At 42.7% G+C, this 25,000-nt stretch overlaps 1 pseudogene; it reads right to left on the minus strand.

Moving 5' to 3' along the window:
* Positions 1-16,151, minus strand: part of LOC119572429 — a 23,113-nt pseudogene extending 6,962 nt beyond the window's left edge.
* Positions 16,152-25,000: the final 8,849 nt, after the last annotated feature.

Here is a 25,000-nt window from a genome sequence, read left to right on the forward strand (position 1 = left end):
TTAAATTTAAATTTTTGTTATGTTCGGGTGCTCTCATAATTATTCATGTTTATTTGGGGCGAAAATTTAAAGGAATTATCTTTTTTTTTTTATATGTTATTCCATTAGTATTCACTTATTACTTCTTGGTATTTTTATATTTGTGTTTCACTATATCGTTCCTTTTTTTTCACTGTTTTTTCAACTTGCCGTGCTAACGTCGCTCGTTCACAAGTAGATTTCGATCACCTGACTATCCTCTTATCTACCCTGCCCCCTCTACTCGGAAATTAATTAAGATTGGTATTTTACTATGGCCATCCCTAATAATCTTTTTCTTTTTAAAGGTAGGTTCATGTCTGAGCCGCCGTGGTACGCAGTATTTAATTGTTTTTCATGTTGTGATGCTTGGAGTGAGTTTTTAGGGGCCCCAGTTCCTTTCCACGGAGAGGGGGGGGGTGGTACCTTTTTGGTAATATTCTCTCTATTTATCCCCCGGGGTTGGGACCAGACTTGACTTGGGGTGGCTTGGGGCCCCCAGTGGCTAGGTAGGCAATCAAGGGGAAGTTCTTGCCCCAAAGGGAACAAAAACGGGGGTCGGTGACTCGAACTCTCGAATTCAGATTGCCGCCGTGACAGTCTTGAGTCCGACGCTCTAACCATTCGGCCACCGCGGCCTTCTATGACTAATAACTGAACCCAAATCTCTTACGACGTCCTCTCGAAGTTCGGTATCTTGTCCTCAGTAATGCTGGAGTTTATGCTTCTTTAGTTTAAGGTTTGGTGAATATGTACTGATGGTAGTGTCTCCAGTTGCAAATAATGGCAACACATTGCAGACACCATGCTTTATATAGGCTTAGTCGGTTACAATCACCGCAAGTTAATTTTAAGCCCGGCTCATGGCCGTAAACGAAGGAATCCTGCGCCCGCCGCACACTTACGCTCATATGATTGAAGCGCCGAGACGCGCACTGTTAGAATTAAGTTCAGGCCCAGCTGCCTATGTGTTCAAAGCATATATACTTGCCTATTTACCCCAAAGATATGGAATTCTTATCCAATTAATTTTTCTCTCTTCAATATGATGGTACCTTATTGAACTCGTTCAGTAATTAATACCTTACTTGACACGTTTCTCTTCTTGTGACAAATTGTTCTTATTATGCTCTCATTTTTCTTGCAATTTAGTAAGGTGATTGACAAACAGATTATCCTCCTCCTCCTTAGCCCTTTTACTGGCCTGGTACACTTATATCTCAGCTTCTGAAGACGATTGACCCTCCTCGTTACTGAATGTTGCACCTCAGTGCGAAACCTCTGCCACACCCGCTACCCTGGCACACGACGACACCAGCGATCCTCGGATCACCAGGAACCATCTGTAGATACCGAACATAACCTCTACTGCATCGTTTCAAGCGTTACAGTCGGCTCGAAGACGAGCCTTGCACGTGGCCGAGCGATGTCAACAATACGTAGCAAGACCCTATGTACACTTTACAACCCCGTCCAAGCAGCTGCCCTTCTCCTTGGGCAGAACGCAGATCACACAGGGTCTAGCTCCACCACCTCGTCCTCCACCCGGGGACACCGGGGTCTCTTGAGGGGTCTCATATCTGTCTTCAAGAATAAACCAGCAAGCTAAGCCCCTTTTCACTGACTCACCCAAGTCCATCTCTCGTCTCGCTTACATCTGGTGGCTTGCGGTGCTCTCGCTTACATCTGGTGGCTTGCGGTGGTCACTCGCTTACAGTGTGTGTGTGTTTGTGTTTGTGTGTATATGTGTGTGTGTGTGTGTGTGTGTGTGTGTGTGTGTGTGTGTGTGTGTGTGGCCGCCGAAGAACGCCTATGATTTGTAAATGGGTGTGGGGTGACTGATACCACTGCATAGCACTCGCTTAAGGTTTATTCAGTAGCGGTCAAACCTGTTAATTAATACATCGATTATAGGAATGCGTGCATACAATACATAAAACCACTAATAACAATATATATTAGATTATAAGATAAAGAACTTCCTACAATACAGGATACATACGCATTGCGGGAACAGTCAGAATATCAGCTGATTCCAGTATGCTATGGGCGTCTTGGCGGCACGGAGGTTCTCCTTGAACTGCCCTCACCCTTTAAACATACATATGCTACGACGTCAAGTAACATTCTACTTCATATGTTATACATTAGTTGGGTCACGACCCCACTATCTTCCAGCATCGATCACATGAAGAGCCACCATCACTTCCTAGGGACGACGCCTCACACAAACAAGTTCTGACAGGTCAGCTCTTATGGCTGATACGGACCATGTGTTGACCCGGCGGTCACAGCCGACTAGGCCTCCTCGAGGAGGTTGTGACACAGAAGATGAATTTTATACAATACAGCCTCTCCGATTGCAGTGTTACAGAATAAGTGATATACAGAATATATGATACACCATAATATGAAGTATGTGATATACCAGCGGCGGCTACACTCCCCCTTTTGCTCCACTGTGGAGCAACCAAATAATCCCGGGTTAGGATAATGATACTTCTAAGAGGCATAACTTCACTATGGGTCTGATGAGGATTCCAGAACTAGTCCGGACTTTGGTCTTTCTCACGAGTCTATCTTCACCGGCTATAGCCTCTGTCACCCTCCCTAGCCCCCACTGATTCCTGGGAGTATGTCGTTCGACAATGAGGACAAGGTCTCCTTCCTGAAGATTTCTGGATGGCTTCAACTGTTTCTGTCTCATCCTCAATGTGTTCAGGTATTCAGCTTTCCATCATCTCCAGAACCTATCTGCTACGACTTGTGCATGGATCCAGGCTCGCCCATATGTGTTGTCAAGTGAAGCATTGTCATTTGTCTGCATCTGGATACCATCTACATTCATCCTCAGGGCATGGTTAGGGGTTAAAGCTTCTGGTTCTGTGACATCGCCGGGATCGCAGTATGAGGAACGGCTATTCGTCCTTCAACTGCTTTGCCTGGTGAATGGCCCTTGCTTCATTCTCGACAGATATCAAGAGGCCATCTACATAGAAGTTTCTCTTTTACATCTGCTAATTGGTCTTAGATAGCGTCCTTAGAAGAGCAAATGATGCACATGTGGGGCTCAAACACTTCCAAATAAGTGCACAGTCATGCGATATACTTTCGGCCTCGCAGAGAAATCCCCCTTTTTTGGCCCACCACAAGAACCTTAGAACATCATGACCCTTGGGTGACCTTTACCTGGTGAAATATAGCCTTGATTATCAGCAACTACTGCATTCTTCTTTCTCTAACCGGAGCAGTATCCCAGCAGGTCATTCATCAGTCGGGGCCTTGCATGAACCAGCTTTTTAGAGGTGGTGGTGCCTTCAAAGGAAAGCAGCACAGTCGGGACCTATGTGTAGTTGTTCTCAGTTTGTTAGGGATTGATATAAACCGGGTGGTGTGGTAGGGTAACCATGTCTTCCCTGGCGGCTCCTACTCCCTTTGCCTGCTCACATGTCCCTTTCTTGAATAACTTCTCCATTTCTGCTACATATTTAGCCTTCAGGAATTTCATCCTTTGAGCGTGTTTTTTCGAGGCCCAGCAGTCGTCTTTTCACCATTTATCCAATTGTCTGGAAGCTGGGGCTCGATTTCCTAAAGTGAATTGGGGAATTCATGATGTTCCCATGCAACCATGGTCCCTCTTTGGTCCCTACAAATGTAGGCTTGATACTCCTCCGCTGATCTTCCCTTTTTCATCTGTGTGCCCCTTTCCAAGGCAACCATGGTGCTCGTGCTGCGGTACAGGGCACTTCACGTATGTATGTCCTAAAATTTGTTTGCTCCCCGTGAACCGTTAACCGCCATCCTAATTTGTCCTTGCAGCCAAGTGTTCCCTCCTCTCCCCTTCTGACCTCCAAAGGCATAAGTGACTGAGGGAGCGTCCTGCCCGTCAGTAACTCGACTCTCCAGTCTGGTGGATTTTGCCTGGTAGAAACCGGTCTCGTAGGTGTGCCAGCGAGTGGTGTTCATTGGCTCACTCTAGCTTTGATCAGACCTTCAGGGAAGGAATCGAGACGATCACCTACGAGTCGCATAGTGGTATTCTTTTCCTGTGTACAGTTCCTTGACCATGATATCAACCTGTTTGGTGTGTCCATGTAAAAGTTTCCTTTGTCATGTAGTAATCACCGTTGTCCTCTCTTCTCTCCTTTGGCCGACCTTTCCTACTCCCTTGATGGGACAGAGAGAGCAGGAACTACCGGAGTCGCAGCAGGCCATGTCATCAGCCAGCTGTTACTATCACTTAAACAATGGTGGGGGGGGGCGCGGAGCGTCCTGGCCCGATCAGTAACTCCCGACCGCTGCCATCTGGTGTATTTGCCTGATAAAACCGGTTCTCGTGTGTGGCAGACGAGTGGTTCAATTGGCTCACGTTCTAGCTTTATCAGACCTTCAGGGAAGAATCGAGGGACGATCACCTGACCGGAGTCGCATAGTGGTAATTCGTTCCTGTGTAAGTCCCTTGACCATGAGATCACCTTTTGGTGTCATGGTAAGTTTCCTGTGTCAATGTAGTAATCACCCGGTGTCTCTCTCTTCTCTCCTTTGGCCGAAGCATTTCTACTACCTTGATGGAACAGAAAGAGCAGGAAGTACCGAGTCCAGCAGGCACATGTCATCAGCACGCTGTTACTATCACTTAAACAATGGGGGGGGGGGGACCTCGCTCCTTACAGCTCTTCCAAACTTTGCTGTCGTTAGCCTCCTTCTTGCAGTCCATACAGTGGGTAATGTTACCTTTTCACCTTTCGTATCGCAAAGGTCAAATAAGCGGTTCAGTTTACCTGTGGTGTGCACAGAGGTGCGAAGTACTTTCTTACTCCAACCGACTCCGGTAGCCGCAATTATCCTCAGGACTACTCCATTTAGCTTGGAAGTTTTACTTGCAACATTTGTATCCCTCGCACAAATGTTTTTTTTTGTCAGCTTCCTTGATCGATTGTTTGAGCTGGACGGTTCTTCTGGGATTTGCGAATTTTTCGTTACGGGCCGGTGTTCTATCATGGCACCACATCACTTGAGAGTTTTCAGTAGTGCTGTGTTTTCGGACAGATCGTTTTAGATCTCCACTGTTTTTTCATCGATGCTGCATGATTCTGATTCAGTGTCTGAGCGCTGTCCTCATCAATGGTGGATTCTGATGTAGTGCATTTTCGTTGCCTTGATTCCTTTTTTTTATTGTCATTGTCGTCCTTATGGTTTCCTTCCTTGCAAGGTTTCTCCAAGTCCGTTTAAGTTCTCTATACATCACTCCATAGATGCAGGGTTCTGCCAATGCATTGCAGACTTTCCGAGTGAGGGTCAGCTGGCCAGAGCTGTCCGATTGGGGGTAGGCTCGGGAATCTTTCCCTTCCCCCTATGTTCACTCACTGGACTAAGAAGGAATCCCTTCTCCAGAAATTCATGTGGAGCAACCCTGGGAGACTTCCTTCCGCCTTTGATCCCCTTTTGTACATTCCATGACCAAGAGGTGCGAGAGGTGTTTTCTTTCACCTGTTTCTTCACCCTCAGGTTCGCGTTTTCAGACTCTTTTATATCCTTGCCGTCCACACCACATGTCTCTAGCAGTGTCTATTTCCACCTCCAGCCTTTCCTTACTTCCACCGACTTTTTCCTGCGGGAGAACGCAATCTCCTTACATCTGATGCAACACAGTTGTGGGTGTCCTGTTCTAGTCATGGTCACCGTGTGTTTTGTTAACTCTGGCAAGAATGCAGCACTATGGGTTTTCACTCTGCAGGAATGCAGCACCGTGGGTATTTTGACTCTGCAAGTAATGCAGCACGTGGTTTTTACTCTGGCAGGGAATGCACACCGTGGGTATTTGACTCTGCAAGAATGCAGCATCGTGTGTTATTTGCACTCCTGCAGGAATGAAGCACCGTGGGTTTTTTTGATCTGCAGGGATGCACACCGTGGTATTTGACTCTGCAGGATGCAGCAACGTGTGGTTTTTTGACTCTGCAGGGTTGCAGCACCGTGGGTTTTTTGGGAACTCCTTCAGGGATGCAAGCACCGTGGGTTTTTGACTCTGCACTAATGCAGCACGTGGGTATTTGACTCTGCACGAATGCAAGCACCCTGTGTATTTGACTCTGCAAGAATGCAGCACAGTGGGTTTTGACTCTGCAAGATGCAGCCACAGTGGGTATTTGACTCGGCTCTGCAAGAATGCGCACGCGTGGGTATTTGACTCTGGCAAGAATGCACCCGTGGTATTTGACTCTGCAAGATGGCACACCGTGGGTATTTGACCTCTGCCAGAATGCAGCACCGGGTTTTTTTCACTCCTTAATCAACACAACACTGTGGGTTTTCAACTCCTTAATGAACACAACACTGTGGGTTTTCAACTCCTTAATGACACAACACTGATTCACACACATCACAACGATATAAGTCATTTTTCCCTTTTTGTAGGAGTGAAGCTTACCACGGCCGCCAGAACGACCAACAGTGGGCACGGACACTAAGTCTGTTTTGCATTTTTAGTACACGTGCTGTAGTTCCCGTAGAGTTTTTGTTGAATGGTGGTTTTTCAGGATGCCCTCGTCCCGTGGCTAGCAGCCGCCACGCGCTGCCCTTTTTGCCTTCCCGTCGCTGACAGGGATGTATTCACCGGCCCGACTCCGTGGTTAGGTCGTCTTATGGTAATTAGCACCCTTTTGCGTTTGACTGTGGCCGCCGAGAACGCCTATATTTGTAAACTAGCTGGTGTGGTGTGTTGATACCACTGCTAGAGCCTCGCTTAAGGTTTATTCAGTTACGGTCAAACCGGTTATTAATACATCGATTATAGGAATGCGTGCATACAATACATAAAACCACTAAATACAATATATATTAGATTATAAGATCAAAGAACTTCCTACATACAGGATACATACGCATTGCCGGGACAGTCAGAATATCAGCTGTTCCAGTATGCGATGGGCGTCGTTGGCGGCCGGAGGTTTCTCCTTAAACTGCCCTCACCCTTTAAACATACATATGCTCGACGTCAAGTAACATTCTACTCCATATTGTTTAGCATTAGTTGGGTCACGGACCCCACTATCTTCCAGCATCCGATCACATAAGAGCCACCATCACTTCCTAGGGGAAACGACGCCTCACACAAAACAAGTTTCTGAAAGTCACTCTATGGCTGATACGGACCATGTGTTGACTCCGGCGGTCACTAGCAGACTTGAGGCCTCCTCGAGGGGTTGTGACACAGAAGATGTAATTTTATACAATACAGCAACGCTCCGATTGCGAGTGTTTAAAGAATAAGTTGATATACAGAATATTGATACCCATAATATGAAGTATGTGATATCCGCAGCGGCGGCTACAGTGTGTTGTGTGTGTGTGTGTGTGTGTGTGTGTGCCTGTGTGTGTGTGTGTGTGTGTGTTGGGTGTTTGGTTGTGTGGTGTGTGTGGGGTGTATGTGTGTGTGTTGTGTGTGTGTATGTGTGTCATGATATGTATGTATGTATGTATGTTGTATGTATGTATGTTGTATGTATGTATGTATGTAGGTATGTGTTTGGTGTGGTTGTATATGTGTGTGTGTGTGTGTGTGGTGCGTGTGTGTGTGTGTTTGTGTGTGTGTGTGTGTGTGTGTGTGTGTGTGTGTGTGTGTGTGTGTGTGTTGTCTCGTGTGTGTGTGTGTGTCTGGTGTGTGTGTGCCTGTGTGTGTGTGTGTTGTGGCCTGTGTGTGTGTGGTGTGTGTGTGTGTGTGTGTGTGTGTGTGTGTGTCGTGTGTGTGTATGTGTGGGTGCCTGTGTGTGTGTTGTTGGTGTGCCTGTGGTGTGTGTGTTGTGTTGCCTGTGTTGTGGTGATTTTTGTTTTATTTGTGTGTGTGTGGTGTGTGTGTGGTGTGGTGTGTGTGGGTGGTGGTGTGTGTGTTGTGGTGTGTGTCCTGTGTGTGTGTGTTGTGCTGTGTGTGTGTGTGTGTGTGTGTGTGTGTGTGTGTGTGTGTGTGTGTGTGTGTGTATGTATGTATTCAATATATATATATATCATATATACATACACAATGACACAAGCATATGCACACACTTCACCTGTCACCACTATTTTTCCAAGATAAAATTTGTTCTGAAATGTTAAAGTTCAATTGTGTATGTTTAATTGAATCCTAGTGTAATTGAAGGATCAGATTGAGAATTAGTTGTTTGAATAAAAAAAAACTCAATTCTATTTCAAAACTGTTTTTCTTGGTGGACTGTCTCTGTATACATGATGATGTTGAAGTAAATTTAAAACAATTACTGTAGAATGCAACTGTAATCTTTACACAATGGACTGCTAGCATTAAGCTACACTTTCACTTTTCTGAATGAGTAAATCATAGCAATAGTAACAGAATCAAATGAAAAAAAATATCTAAATATCTAAAAATAGCATGCAATACCAAAGGCTATTAAAGACAAGAATAAATTTACATCACCTATGACTTGATCCTCTGCAAGACTTTTTGATTACTCAAACTGAATATTCATCTTCTAGCAACTTAAAATGATTACAGTAAAATTCATTTAAGAGCATTACTCACCAGAGAGATTATAAGTCTTCATGTACAATTCCTGTGGCTCGCATAATTCATCTGAGGTTAGGACGTATCCCCTAGTACCAAAGACAGGGAAGTTACTGTCTAGAATAATTAATATAATAATAATGGTCAAGAAAAACTGGAAATACATCCTGAATCCATAATAATGCATTATTTACATGTAATATATGTAACTTCAACCAACTGCTACCTTGTCTCACAAGGCAAATTTCATAGTATGTAACCTTATTACCCCTACAATTGAGTCTGATGCAGTCTTTCTCTACACTGTCTGCTGATTATGAACCAGCAATTGCTAATATGACCCAATCCTACCTATACTGATAGACAGTAAATCAGTGTTTGCCTTAATTAAATGTCTGGTAATGTGTTAATTTCTGACAAGGCCTAAATGAATACTTGGGAAGCAAGGTACTGACTGACTATGGTTATATGAATACAGGCAAACTACTTTACCACAGGTAGTGCCACTACATCTCAATGAAATAACTAGTTGGCAACTGCCAAGCTAAGCCCCACCCTTTCATTCATTTCCAATATCAACAGCATTAAAAAATTTTCTTGGTGTCTTTCCCAATCATTTTTGTACCATTGTCATTAATGAAGCATTTTCAATGAAGAGATACCAAAGAAACACTGCAGAAAATTGCTAAGATTTACCACAGTAAAAAAAGGGCAAGGGTGCACAATCAGATATCAGGTGTAACTAGATCTATAATTATTTGTGTAATCTACTCAATATTATCATAATTACCCTCTTTTATTTATCATAACATTAACTATTCCATACCATAAACACCTGTTAGAATACCCTTGGGAAAAAGCCGGTTCCTTTTCCGGTTCAATAGGAAGTGGAAGTAGAGCTACCTGTCCTATATGTACAAGTATCACATGGAGAAAAGACACTATTTTGTGTAGGATGGTGTTACCCACTGAGTAGTACCTGGAGACAAACCATCTTAGAGATAATCTCCCTCCCATTATCATTAAACAAAGAAACTTTACATCTGATCTCCTTTAGTTCAGACCATGGTATCTGAGAATAATAAACAGAAAAAAAAATTATAAGGTGACACCTCCTTATAGTACTGACAATATTTTTGTCCATTTGTTTCATTACTCATATTTGGTGCTTTCACATATGGTATTTTAGGATCTATTGCTCCTAAATGTAAGGCTTTACTGTACAATGAAATTAGAGGACTGAGTACACTACCCTGTGGATCATTTCCTAATAATTAGCACCTATGCTTTCCAACTTACTTTGCACAAACACAAATGTTATTTATGCATACAGAATTTTTGCTGTCATCACACAACCATACTGCTAGACTTGTTTTTCTGCAGGTCCCCATCACTGGTTGTAACTGCACTGAAAAAGAACATAAAAATGTAGAAAATTTCACTCTAAAACACTTTGCATCCCAAATACCTAAACTCAATTTAACTACATCTGTTGATTAACTATATTAAGTTCAATTAACATTTTAGCATAGCTAGTTGCTCTTCTACTGAATTCTGACACTAATATCACTAGTAATAATCAATAATGATGTTTCCAAAGTAAACCATAATGACAAATCAGGAGATCCCTTAGTGTGATAAAGAATAATAAACCATTGCAATATATAGCAATATGTGAATTAATTCACTGCAGATATACTAAAATCGGTAATAAAATATCCACTGATACTATATATAGCACCTGGATATGTTTTTTTTTTTATTATTATTATTTTATTTATATATATTTTTTTTTTATTAAAAACTTTCATTAAGGAAGCTACAGCTCCCACTTAAGAAGCTACAGCTCCTATCCAAACTTATGAACTCTTGCTTTCAGCACTTAGTGCCTCCTTCCTACACTTTCAGCCCTCCCCCTTTGAAGCATTCTGGAACCATCACTGATCACTACATATTCAGGTCTAACACAAACTGAATAATAAAGATAAACCATCATACCTTTACGACAGGATGAGTCTATCCAGTAGTAGCCCTCATCACACACACACCGATGGTTAATACACTTAGAGTTGCTCCCGCAATAGGCAATAAATCGGCAGATATTAAATGACATAACTGAAAAATTGAAAAATACCATAACAAATAGAAATCACCAGAAAAGTGACTAGAAAGCTTATTCAAAACATCACAAAGAGCAACTATCCCAAATGGGAGTTCAATCAGATATAAAAAAGATGACACTTACAAGGACTACACACTGAGTAAACTGTCTTTGAATGTACAATGTCTGAGCAGTGACAGTTGTGGTTCATACAGAATTTTTCATCTGGACAATCAGTGGAATTGGTACATTTTGCACCAATTTCCCCATCTGAAAATTAATATTATTTCAATTTCATGTTTGAAATTCTACTGAAAAACAGTACAAATCATGACAATTTTAATTAAACTAAAGTAAAATATTTATTTTACAAAACTTATTTAAATGGTCTAAATTAAAGACCATCAAAATCCTTTTGTCTGATCTACAAACTGAAATTATGTTGTAAATTCTGAATTCAAAATTTGGTGAAAGAAAATTGTATACCATAAGATACTGAAATGAAAGCCATATAGCAATGAAATTAGATGAAAGATTATGTAAATTATTCAGTCTGTCAAAATGGTCTCAGCACCTACTTGTTATACCAATGCACATAGCAGCAAATATTAGGATAAAGATGTTTCTGCTGAACTTCCTCATGGTCTCCGTATTTAAAAATGGTTGTGGGGCAATTTCTAAAGAGGTGCACCACTTCAACACACAGATCCAAATGTATTTTCTTGGCTCCTGAAGATTATTTTGTTTCAGGGAGGTGTCCTAAGGCCTCTTCTAATAATCTGGGAATAAATAAGGACATTTCACTTCTGACATTAGATGTTAAACTGCATACAAAGAACCTACCCAATATCAATAATTGTAGTTTGATACATAAGCAATCTTGTATATCAGTTTCATTGAACATATAATGTTGATAAATCAAATCAATGGGCATACTCAGTCGCAAAGGAGTTGACTGAGAGGAAATTGGTAGTGTGAGTCCAATCCCTTGAAACTACAAAGCCAGCACTCTTCCACCCAATTAGACTACCTGACTAGTTAAATTAGATCTAATTAGATCTGTTCCATTACATAGTTATTTAAGTAAAGTCCTATAATGTAAGCTTTTGAAAAAATTGGAATAAACAAGGTAAATTTAGTTTATGTCAGGTTATGCTATGCAAGGAAAGCAAATATGTTTTAGTTTGTAAGATATAGCTGTGGTGACCACCTTAAATTTAGAGAAAAAAATGTTATGATGCAAACAGCTTTAGAACAAAAGTTCAAAGCTCCAAGTAGGTTAGAACAAGGTGGATAATATAATGGTTATCTCAAATGTTGACCAACAGGCACATCCTCCTTGATTTGGACTCGGGTAAAGGCAAATATACTTCCTGCACGCACACCCTAGCAAGACAGATTGGTAAATTTCCAGGTTCAACCAGTCTTGTACTTTTGAAAAAAAAAAGATTTTTTTTGTGTGTGTGTGTGTTTTTCTTTTCAGGCTTTCTCTTCTGTCTATTTTACTTATTTATTTATTTATTTTTTTTTTTTACAACAAAAGTAGAAAAAAGATAAGTTTCATAGATTTATTTGTTTTGTCTACAGCAAATATCACTTTCCTTATAAAAGATGGTTGGTGGGAACTTAACAGTTACAGTTACTTTGATGTGAAACAGAAGCACAAAAATAGATAAGTTTCTTAAAGATGTTCCCTCTATAAGTAGCATATATCATCTGCTTTACAGAAGATGGCTGGTTGAAAATTATTCATTGCCAACAGAAGTGAAACAAAATCCTTATCAGGAAACAAGGCATAGCTTCAGGGAGATCTAAGAGCACTATTTTGCTAGTATATATCCATGGAGCTATGTTGGCCTTTACCAGAGTGCCCCCCAAAAATCCTGAAGCTGATCATATCTCTCAACTAAATGATACAATATGATTAGTCAAAATTCTACAAATTTCATTCGTTAAGGCTCGGTCCGCTCACAATAAAAAAAAATGCGTCAACTATAATACTATAATGCATGAAAATATACAAGTCAACCCCCTGAATTTATTCCCTGATTCTATAGACATGCTAAACAATTAAACAAAATGACTAATATCTTCATTTTTAAAGGTCTTGTATCAAATCTCAGATCAAAGGCACCGTTACTTACCAGCATCCAGAATAACATAAACGTGACTATTATATCCTAAACATCCTATAAGGCCCTATCATTATCCCGAAAGTGCGTTGATGACGTCTTGCAGAGGTGCGATGCGTAATCGTAATCATGTAAGTTATAATAACCAACACTAAAATAAAACAAAGCTCACGGTGCAGAAAAATGACCCAAATGGATAATTCGTGGCCAGTACCTCCGTTTGGTCGCTAAAAATAGACGCCGTTAATTCATAGATGCGTAGCTCTGGTCTCTAGCCATTCGTGACCTCAGAGCAGGGGCGTCATTTCAGTTTTTTCTTGGGGGGTGGGGGATGCCTCTAGCAGTTCTAGAGCCATTTCTAAGTTATAACCGGACCTATTTTTGGTGTAATTTAGTATTAAATGTTTAAAAGTGTGGTCGGGGGGAGGGGGGAACAAGACCTTGAGGGGGGAAAAAAAAAGTTTTGACGGGTGGGGGTGGGGGGGGGGGAAGTTGGCCCTCCCTCAGCCTCTTCAATTGATACCTCTGGCAAAGAGCGATGGTTCAGACGTGCATAATTTTACAGCATGCGCGATTCAGAGAGAGAGAGCAATTAGGGTCATATTGCAGCACATAAGGGCATATCTCAGATTCATTGCAAATTACATAAAGTTGCTTATTACACACTAGCACTATACTACTTTCTTGTATAACTGTACTGCACTATGTTCTGAAATATATACAAAGTTAAAAGGTAGGTGATACACCTTTTCTCAGATTCTGCCCTATAACACACACACACACACACACAAACAAACACACACACACACACACACACACACACAACACACATACACACACACACACACAACACACACACACACACACACACACATACACACACATACACACATACACACATACACACATATACACACACACACACACACACACACACACACACACACACACACACACACACACATGCACACGCATGTCAACGGCCAGACTTATGGTAGTAGCGTAGAATGGTATTTTATGGGTAATCCTAACATAGTAAGACCCCTCTACACCATAGAATTTGATTTTCTAATGGTTGTACGGTAGATGGAATGGTAGTTCAGGAGAACTCCACATTCCATTGAAGCTACAGAGTGTGATGTTTATCCTATGGTGTGGATAAGCCTTTAGGGTTTGCAGGGCACTATAGACACTTTGTCTCGGGGACATAGGGGTGATAATCTGTAGGCCTTGTAAACAAGGGCACCATTGTGCTCTGGGCTGGTCAGGACAGTCAGGAGAGGCCAGGGCGCTGTCGTGGCACTTGTGTCACAGTTCAGTACTACCTGTCTTCGAACATGGATGTTCGCGAGGATTTATTTTGGGTATATTCCCGAAATTCCGGTTAAAATCGTACTGAATTCCGTGTGACCATACGAAGTACAGTTGGCAGGACCACGTGTCCAACCGGCGGTTACACCGTGAGACTGGCATGGGACCTGTTACTTGCATAATCCGGGATCGCCAACTCAGGCTATATGGCCACCTAGCTCGCCTCCCTATGGACGACCCTGCCCACCAGGTTGTCTCTCTGCGAGACAACCCTGGGTGGAGGAGACCTGTGGGACGTCCTAGGAGATCATGGCTTTGCAGCTACAGATGTCGTGAGAATCAGGGAAATGCCTTGCCTGCCTTGAGTCGCTCGAGGGATCATCGTGGCTGAAGCCGCAGGGTGGGGCTGGCCCCGTCGGCGTTAGCCCCTTGATGATGATGATGATACGAAGTAGACGAGACATGGGTCTGCGCTCTTCGTATTCTCCAAGGGGAGAAATTGGACTCGTCAGGAGACGAAAGAATTCACTTGTATAAGTAAGTACACTATTAAATGTACAAAGTTATTTCATGTGTTTATAATAACCAATTTAGATAATACTGAAATAAGTGAAATATACAAAAAGGGAAGTCACACGTAAAATTGGATGTATTATTCTTATAACAAGCACTGAGCCCGCTCCGGGGAGAGAGGATTAAAAATATATTATCCAGTACCCTGTACGCAGGAATCTATTTGGGTTATATTCCACTTATTACCCACCTTACTCCAGGGAGCGTCTGGGGTGGTAAGAGAAGTATAACCTCAAATAGAGCGCTAGGTAACACGCACACACACACACACACACACACACACACACACACACACACACACACACACACACAACACACACACACACACACACACACACACAAACACACACATATTTTAAAATATATGCGCTGTGTGCGTGTGTGTGTGGTGGTTGTGTGTGTGTGTGTGGTGTGTGTGTGTGTGTGTGTGTGTTGTGTGTGTGTGTGTGTGTGGTGGGGTGTGGTGTGTGTGTGTTGTGTGTGTGTGTGTGTGTGTGCGTGCGTGTGTGTGTGTGTGCGTGTGTGTGTGCGTGCGTGTGTGTGTGCGCGCGTGCGTGCGTGCGTGCGTGTGCGTGTGTTTATGCGAGGATCCGAACATTTTCTCGGTGGCGACGCAGAGTCGTTCCAGGAGCAATTAACCGGTAGCCGTCAGTGTTTTAAGTATGTACGTTTGCTATCTTCACCTTCAACCTACAACTTCAAGAAAAGCCACTTCGCCCTCCTTTTAAATTGATATATATTTCAGACACGCCACTTCCTGCTGGATCGCAGGAATCTCACATTCGTCACCAACCACAAAGCGCACACCAAAATCTTCGGTGACAAGGAAATCAGGGATATCAGCAACCCCAATATTCTGAACCTTAAAGAGAGGGCACTTATGCACTCCTTCCATAACAAGTACCAAGGATGAGTATTTGTTACGAAACGAGTGTGTATCCAATGATAGCTGAAACGAGATATGGAGTTGCTCGCTCTATGGCCTACTTCAGGATGCGGAGCCATCTGCCATGTCAAGGAGATCTTCTGCTGTACACTAGTGATAAAAACACCTCCCTCTGGTCATCCCCACAGCCCTCAGGCGCACTGCAACCAATCTTCTTGTAGGACATCAAGGCAGAGAAACTATGCTCTGGGCACGCCAGTCTACTGATCGGGCATCGATGCACAAGTGGAACAAAAGCGGCGCTAGTACCAAGCATGTGAGACATACGCCCCCTCCAACCCAGCAGAGCCCTTCATGCTTACACATATCCCCTGGTACCCGATTCAGCAGGTTGCAACAGACCTGTTCCAGCCAGAACTGCATTGCCTACCTCGACAGACTGACAGGCTACTTGGAAGTGGAACACCTACCTGGGAACACCACGAGAGCGTATTTCATCACCATCTTCATGTCGTTCAAACCATTCGGTATCCTGAAGAAGTTGTCATGACATGGGGGGACAGACCTCACCAGCCAAGAACCAAGGAATTTCTTTGATGCATGGTGTTACGGCTACAAGTTTCCTCCAACTATTTTCTCCAGTCAAATGGATGTGCAGAGGCGGCGGCTGTCAGATCTGCGAAAAGGTTATTACATCACTACAAGACGCCAGTATTCCCTTCCACCCAGGCACAATCAAAACGCATCAAGTGTGCCCACAACATTTAGGTGATTACATGATGTATAGTGACTCTGAGTGAGGAACTACTCATGAAAAGGTTTCCTTATTTGTTATTCAAATCCTGTATATGTTCAAATACGTAACTTGTGACCAATCCCTCTGACCTGACCTGACTTCAGCAGTCTTATCTAAAGATCCTAGGACAGAATTGACTAGTGTGACCTTCGCTTTAGGGTATGGGTTCTTAACCTGAGAACCATGGATAGGTTTGGGGTCCGTGAGGATCAGATAAAAAATGACATTTATATATATATATATATATATATATATATATATATATATATATATATATATATATATATATGTGTGTGTGTGTGTGTGTGTGTGTGTGTGTATGTGTATGTGTGTGTGTGTGTGTGTGTGTGTGTGTGTGTTTGGGGGGGGTTAATATTGTGTATCTCATATATGTAGGAGGTAAAGTTGCAAAGTTGTTTTTATGTGAATATTTCTGGGGATGAAGATTCATAGCTTTAATCATATTCTTAAAGGGGTCCGTCACACTAAATAGGTTAAGAACCACTGGTATAGGGACTGTACAGCTCTCCCACAATAGGACCTACCTTATGATGGTGAGGGAGCTTCTAATCCCTCTCCCGATGGATCTGTCTTGGGGATGACCTTCCTCTCCTTACCACTGAAATGGTCTCGCTGCAGAACAATTCCCTGGGAGGGAATGGCCGGCTATCCCTTATGTGTCGATTCATTAGGTGGATGAGAGTGCACCTACCCAGTTGTTTCTTGTGTATGCATCTTTCCCAGTTAGGAAATGGGAGGCAAAGTTATGGGGATACCAATCGATGAAATCTTGATAGCCTCGATGTATCAGATTTTTGTAGCGTATTCCAAACTGAGGTTTAATAAAATCGTGGGTTGCAAGGTACATTTCTGAGCCGAGAGGCTTTGCATTGCAGCGTAGCTTGCATGGAACTTTATCAATGCACTGTTCATAAATGCGTACTTAAGGTTGCGCTCAACGTTTTATGTTATGAACGTTTAACCTTTCGTTTTTGTGAAAGATTCTTAATGAATCACTCACTCAGTCATTCATGCAAAACATGAGACACTGCGACCTTTTTATCAATAGGATTTCCAATTAATCATAGTTTTAGGTAAAAAGATTCGAGGATATGACGTCCAGGCTACCAGCAAGTATTCTCTTTCGCCACTGATTTGGCCAGAAAATGAATAGTGCATGGTGTACATAACACTATTTTCGGCTAGCGGTTCAAGTTGATCGTCGCGGATTGATGCTACCGTCTCCCTTGTCTACTGCCATAACAGAAACAGGAAAAAAATGAAGATCCAACAATGTTACATATTTTCTTTCTAACTAAGACGGTTTGTAGCTCAAGCAGGTACTTGTGGATCGCTACTTCCGTCTACCTATTATATTCCTCTTAAAACCTGTAGATCCATCGAAGGACCAGGAGATCGTCAGTGCAGGTAGTGCAGTACAAGTCGTTCCTGGCGTTGTAGAAGGACGCCGCCTGCCTGGACGTCCGTAGTTCCCGACAGACAGAAAGACCTTGACAAGGACCACGAAGATGTGTGAAGGAGTACGCAGTCGAGGGAGACCTGGACGAGGACTGCGAGGAGGTGCGGACGTCGAGGACCAAAATGAAGAGGACGACAAGGAAGAACAAAAGTAGAGGAGGCAGAAGTACAGTGCGCACGAGAACGATATGATGCAGTAAAACATTACACGAAGACCAGGAAGAAAGCCAAGACGAAGAAGCTAGAACCAACTGGAGGACAGCCTCGAAGGTCGAAGGCAGCCGCAGACCCTCGGCTCCTCGGCAGAGCGAATCCATCCGTCTTCGTGTTAACACCCAGACCTTGTTAACACAGCCGATACCCGAGGGACTAGGCACCGGGCTTCGTTACCGTCCTCACACCGCTTTACCAAACTTTTGCGTTTTGTGCTTATTTAGCTCTTTATGCTGTATTCTTACAGCAACAATATATTAAGGCTCTTACACAGAGCTTGGATTTTATCTGAGAATTGGCAGTTACTTTATGCTTGTGGCTAGAAACATTCTTCTCGTAATAACATGGACAATTTACAAGATAGAAACCCCATAATAGCCTAATAGCATTGTGATGAATGTAGGAATGGCTGGTAGCCGGTTGCTCATGGATGTGACACAAATAAGGTAAGGACTGAGTGGGATCTCCTCCCCTGTCCGCAATTTTCGACCAGGCGGCCATTTCCCTACGTGCGTTTTTTTGAGTGGCAGACATTTCCCTGCTCGAGATTTTGTGTAGTGAAACACCTACCCATATGTCCGGCCGCGCAAAAATAAACGGTAGTGGAGGAGTCCTACTGTCTTGGCGACTAAATGGCCCTGCGCAAATTTGTCAGTCACATTATCCTGATACACTCTTAGTGGGAGTATAATCAGGTAGGAGGATGAGGCAAACACAAAACTAATCTCCTTTTGTATAGAAGAAGGGTGATATAAGTGCTCCTTCCAAGTTTTTACAGACCAGCCACGCTACCTCTATAAAACTCTACATACAGGTCTGTGGCTGAATTTAACTAAAAATCATAATTAGAAATGGTGTTTACTTGCCAGTGCAATTTTCCTTACATCATTTACTGAAATGATAAAAATTGCTTTTTACTTGGAAATTACTACTTACATTATATATTAATTAGCATCATTTGAAGTGAACTTTCTTTGGATGACTCACTTTTTTTCTAAAAGTACTGAATATAGAGTTGCGTACACAAGGGATGGGCGCATCGATACCCAAGTACCGACACTTTCGATATTACCTTGGTATCGTAAGTATCGATGGAAATCGACACTGACATTACATTATACTATGCAGCAGTTGCGGAACAGGCCAGTGCACTGCAGGTCTACTGAGAGGAAGCAAGATATTAAAAAAAGGAAAAGTCATGAAAACTCAGAGAGAGGAAATCAGGTGAGGTCGCGGGGTCTCCGGACTTGGTAGCTGACTTGTGAAGTCATCTTAGTGTAGAGACATTTCACAGTAAATACATTTTCCCAGCGGCCTTGGGTTAAGTTGCTGGCCTCCAATACACTTGACAAATCAGAGGCACTATTTTATACCGTAAGAATGACTGTTGAACACACTACATCCACGAGGCATTTTATTACAATACTTACATTGGCACAATACCTTCGCGTGTGGGAGCCTTCATGCTTCCTTTGATAGGGATAGTTGACCCCAGTGTGCATTTGATATTTTTTTCAATTTATTCACCCTAAATCTGTGTTCATGGCAGGGCTAGCTAGTTGCCTTGCATAGGCGGTAGTTATCGGCACCTTAGAAGAGAGAAGAAAAAAGGGAAATACTTATTTACAATGTATTACGTTAGTATATGCATGTATGAGCGAGTGTTAGTATAAAATTAATTTTAAAAATAACCTATAAAGGTCAGGGAGCAGATTGCTTCGAGACTTCTAGTTCAAATCTTTTAAATAACTTTCAGACTCAGAGTCAAAATAGAGAGCAAGGGCATGAGTCTTTGGTTCATAAAACATGTCAGTTGATCTGACGGACTTGTAATGAATAATTTTATCGAGCCCCTTGATTTTTTTTTTTTTTACTTTTCTGAAGTGTCTTTCCTTGAATAAAGAATAAAAATTATCCTCCCGATTGCGAAATAATATTCCTCACATCATCAGCATATTACGGCTTCACTTATCTATCCAAAGCTAAAAAGGGGGCTTGGGTGAGGGACCATAAGATCACTGTCAAGGACTTTCTTCTGCATGTTTGATAAGCGCTCTATGGTCATTATCAACACGATCAGGTAATATCATGGATCCTCTTTTATATAAAAAAAGAAAAAAAATGCAGAGGGAAAATTATTCGTCCACATAGGGATTGAGGTGAATCAGGCCAACACCACCTCCTCCCTTTTCAACTTCTTGTGGGGTGTGTCCCATCTTTCGTCGATCTGTTTGATGTGACATTCACTACCTGGATTTTTCTTTTCTTTTCATAAGGGAAACAAAACATATGAGATCTGTACGCACTCTGCTAAGGTCTAGTTCACCAACTAACCCGCCTAGTCAGTTTGCTCATTGCCATAGGTGCAAGTCCAGGTACCCATTTTATATTGACTGACTTGCTGGCACTATGAAGCTTACAAATTATATTACCTAGCAGTTCATTTTTATTTGTTTTGACTCCATAACTTTTAAGTGTTCGCGGAGTCAGAAAAAATATTCTGCAAATTGTGAGTCGTCGATAGTGCGAAATCGAAAAGCTTTGTTTACCCAATCAAGTACTAACCCATGTAGTGTTTGTGAAATTTGTTACATAGACATGACTCCGATATATTATATATATATATATAATATATATATATATATATATATATATATATATATAGAGGCCGTGGTGGTCGAGTGGTTAGAGCATCGGATTCAAGACTGTCACGACGGCAATCTGAGTTCGAGGGTTCGAGTCACCGGCCGGCGCGTTGTTCCCTTGGGCAAAGAACTTCACCTCGATTGCCTACCTAGCCACTGGGTGGGCAAACTAGCACAAATCAGTGATGGTCCCAGAATTGGGTAAATAGAGATGGTGACTCGATAAAAACACCGGGCGGAAGGCAACGGCAAACCACCGGTCTAAATTGCCAAGAAAATCATGGAAAATCCATGATCGCCAACGTCCTTGTAGGACAGGGCACTTGAAAAAGAAGATATGACTCCACATAGGCTCAGGCAGCAAGGAGTCAGTGAGTAGGCCATAGTGACCGCTCCTGATTTCCCCATTCCTTGAATTGGGGGGGAAATATTTTTCTAATACAATTGATATCGATACTGTTATTGTTCTTATTGATATTATGATTATTAAAATCTTATTAACATTTAAGACAATGAAAAAAAAAAAAAAATCCGAAAATCAAGGAAAGGGGTAAATTGGTGAGATAGGTAGGACTATAATTGATTGCTTTTTGACCTCGCACTTGTAGAGCCATCTATGTGCAAATACAACAAAGAAACTTATATTACAGTGGGTACGACTTGTATTTTTGCCACCCGTGCCGATTGTGTAAAAAGAATAAAAATAAAAAACCACATTCGACAGTTTGGATCCGAACTGGCTTGCAGTCAACCATACAATGGTTAATGGTTACAAAGCAAAATATATGTGCTAGACATCAAAGGTCAATTAGCATTTTAGGGAGGTGTACTAGTGAAAAGGGTAAAGAGGGAGTTGGTTGATTAAATGTGCTACACGTCAGACGTCGTACAGCAGTTCAGGAAGCTAAGAATTAACAAGGGTGATTAGATAAAAGGAAGATGTGTGGGATTTTGCAAGGACGTCCGTATGGTAAGGCAGGGATTAGTAGAGGAGACCACAGTTTCTGGGGAAAATGGCAGGAAGGAGAGAATCCAGGGAAGAGGGTGCTATGACAAAGGACCACATTCAGAGGGTAGCGGGAGGGATAATGGGGAAGGAGGAGGGTGGAAACCGGCAGTTACTTTGAGTGTAGAAGGAATGGGAGCAGGAAAACTGGAGGATGGGTGAGGTGCAGGCATGTTACTTTGGTTCACTGATTAGACCCAGTTTGAATGTCTTTGAGAGTTTCTGCAGTGGGGTCGGTTGGGGAGGTCTGAGAAACAAAGGTTTTCTTATGGGGGGGGGGGGAGAGGGGACAGATGTCCGAGGGGTAGAGGGAGAGGTTGATGGAGAGGAGCAGATCAATTACTGGAGTAGGGAGTGAGAGAGAAACCTCGTCGACCTGCTTTCTGTCTGGCTTCGCGGAAAGTGAGGCCAAGTTTGAATCTGAGACTTGCTACTTTAGGTTCAAACTTGTATGTAGGGCAACCCCTATAAAATACATCACGGGAGCTGCCACAGTTGGCACACGTGCGTGTCTGTTCAGAGTAATCTGATCAATTGTGACCAGGTTGGGCACAGAGATGGCATCGGGCTGTGGAACCGCAGTGTTTGGCAGGATGCCCTAGATGTCAACAATTCTGACATTGACCGGTGGGGGTGGGGGTGGTATGGTCGGAAAGGATGGGACTCTCCGCAATGTAAAAATTGAAGGGGAGGTTATGTCTACGAAAAATAATTTGGCAATATTGATGGAAAACTATGACGGCATCTAAGGGGGATAGTGTAGCCCTGTATTGATACTGCATCATAGTCCATGAGGCTTCTCCACAGTCTGACCAATCCTTATCGTAGACGGGCAGTTTGTTGGGGAGATGGAGACAGCTCCGGTAGAGGGATGAGGTTTGCCAGTGAAGTCAGTTAGGGTTGATAATGCTATAGCTTGGCATTCGGATGTAACTGTGGCAAAACGGGAATGATCGGGGCGGCTGCGGAAAGAAACTTTGCCAGCTTGTTTTTGGAGTCATTGCTGGAAGAGGCGAGTGTTGTCAGAGTACGGGACTGTAGGGGAATTACGAAAAACTGATACCGAGATATTTGTAGAGGAGGGGGTAGTAGGACGGGGACGTGTTGAAGAAGGAGGTAGTGTTGTGAGAGGTAGTATGCGAAGTGGTGGACAATAAATGTGCAGGGTAGTAATAGGGGGTGGGCTAGTTGATGAAAAAAGTTGTGGGGGTGGAAAGGATGAAGTAGTGGATGTTGGGAGAGGAGTAATGTCTCCTGGAGGTTGAGTATTGACCTGGATAGATGATTTGAACTGGGCTGATGTGATAGTAAGTAATGAGGAGAGGGTAGTAAGTGTTCAGTCATTGTTAAAGGAGAGCCAGGGATCAGGGAACCCGAACTGAAATCAGTGGGATTATTTGATAAAGGGGTAAGCCTTAATTCCCCTATTAATGGTACAAAGTCATCACTACTGGCCATGGTAAGCCTAGGATATTTGGGGAGAGAAATAGTCCACCCTTCAGGTTCCCCTTGAGGGGCAAGGGCTAAAAAAAAAAACCGGGAATATCTGCCCATGGCTTCCCCATGCCATTCATGACTGGCACGAAGTCAGTCTTTCATCCTTCCAACATTACTCTCACACCATAGGAAGTGTATTGTTGAAGGGATCAGAGGAGAGAAGGAAATGAAAAGGGGAAGGAGAAAAATGAGTGGATTTGAGGGCTGAGGCCCAAGGCAGGCTGATCCCCAGCATTTGGTCCCAGCCTCTTTCTCCCCCCCCCCCTACCCCACCACGGCAACAATGGGCATGAGCTTGGAGGGGGGAGGGGCACTACAATACAATTACCTTCATTGTAGCCATCGGTTTATAAATAAAATTGTAAAGATATTTTACAAGAATGTTTGTAAACTATTGGCATACATCCACCTCTGCCACCATGACCCTGGGTGTTGAAAACCAAGTATCCATGATAGTGAAATGTTGGTCTCCCACAGGGCAAAAAGTTGAGAATTGAGAAATCTATACCCGAACCAAAACATACCTGTCAGTGTGACTGCTCCTTTTTGCCATAAACATAAAGCTCCTGTCCACACAATTAAGCACTGCGCTTACTGACTTTGCTGTCGGTTATGGGAAGACAAGCCTGCCAGATGCCTGAACCCTATGTGTGTATGACGACACAGTCCACCAGGCACTGTTCGATTGTGTGGAGGAGGCACGTTCAGTCTAATCCTCCAGAGCTAATGACAAAGGAAAGTAAACCCATTCTCTCCTCCCTCTAAAATCTGTTGGAGGAAAACTACTCGCATCATCTCAAGACACTTGATACAAGTAGAATCTAACTCCACAACACACACAAACAAGCACTATGTACAATTTGTTCCATGTTCTTGTGTAATCAGTTAGGCAAGGCAACTGGTACCCATAAGTAACTGGTAGAATTAACGTCCCATCACTGAAGAGGAGGCTTTGGTAGACATAAATGCCGATGCTACTTCCACATCTCCCCACTTGGTTCTTCCAACAAATGATTGTTCCTTTGGCAAAACGACTTCCTTAGAGGGCACAGAAGGAGGCTACGAAGCTTGCTCAAAGATAGCTACTTTCCCAAATGAGGTCATGAATCTGCATTAGCTTACTTTAATCCTTAATCTGGAAAGAAACTGAATTGTACTTGTACAATTTTCATACAATACAAAATTGTTTTTCACTTGACCATCAAAGTCCTTCTTTATGATGAAGGGGTTCATGTTCAAAGTTATGTTATTCTTAGCGGCTATGGGTTGTCTCTTCTCCTTGGGGAGGTGTAGACATAGTGTCATTCATACTCTGGATTTTGGACCAGGTCCAGTCCCAAGCCTGTTGTCCTAACAAGATTTAAAACCCTTAGCTATTGATATCAGCATATCCACAGTAGGTATAAGAGAGTGTTGCAGTGTTATATATACATCTACTCCCAGTTGAAATTTGGTTGCATTCTCTAATATCAAATGTGGATCAAGTTCAGCGTAAGTGACCTTTTTCCCAGTAAAAAAAGAAAATGTTTGAAAGTGTGGCCGAGGAATGGCCCGGGCTACTAGGCTTTCCTATCTCAAAGGTAGAAGAGTGCACTGGCCTGAGGTGGGGAGTTGAGTATGACTACTGGTGCCTATTTTATGGTAAAACCAAAGCATGGAAGGTAGGCAAAGTACTAAAAAGTGTAGTAAATTGTTTGTAAATACAAACAATAGCTTTTTACCACTTAACTTTAGTTAATTTGTATAGAGCACAATGCCAAGCAAAATGAGAGGCCCAAGATTCCTGGAAAGCTCAAGTGACATTAGACAATGTAGCTATTTG

Source organism: Penaeus monodon, chromosome 4, assembly GCF_015228065.2.
Source record: "Penaeus monodon isolate SGIC_2016 chromosome 4, NSTDA_Pmon_1, whole genome shotgun sequence".
Classification (NCBI taxonomy): Eukaryota; Metazoa; Arthropoda; class Malacostraca; order Decapoda; family Penaeidae; genus Penaeus; species Penaeus monodon.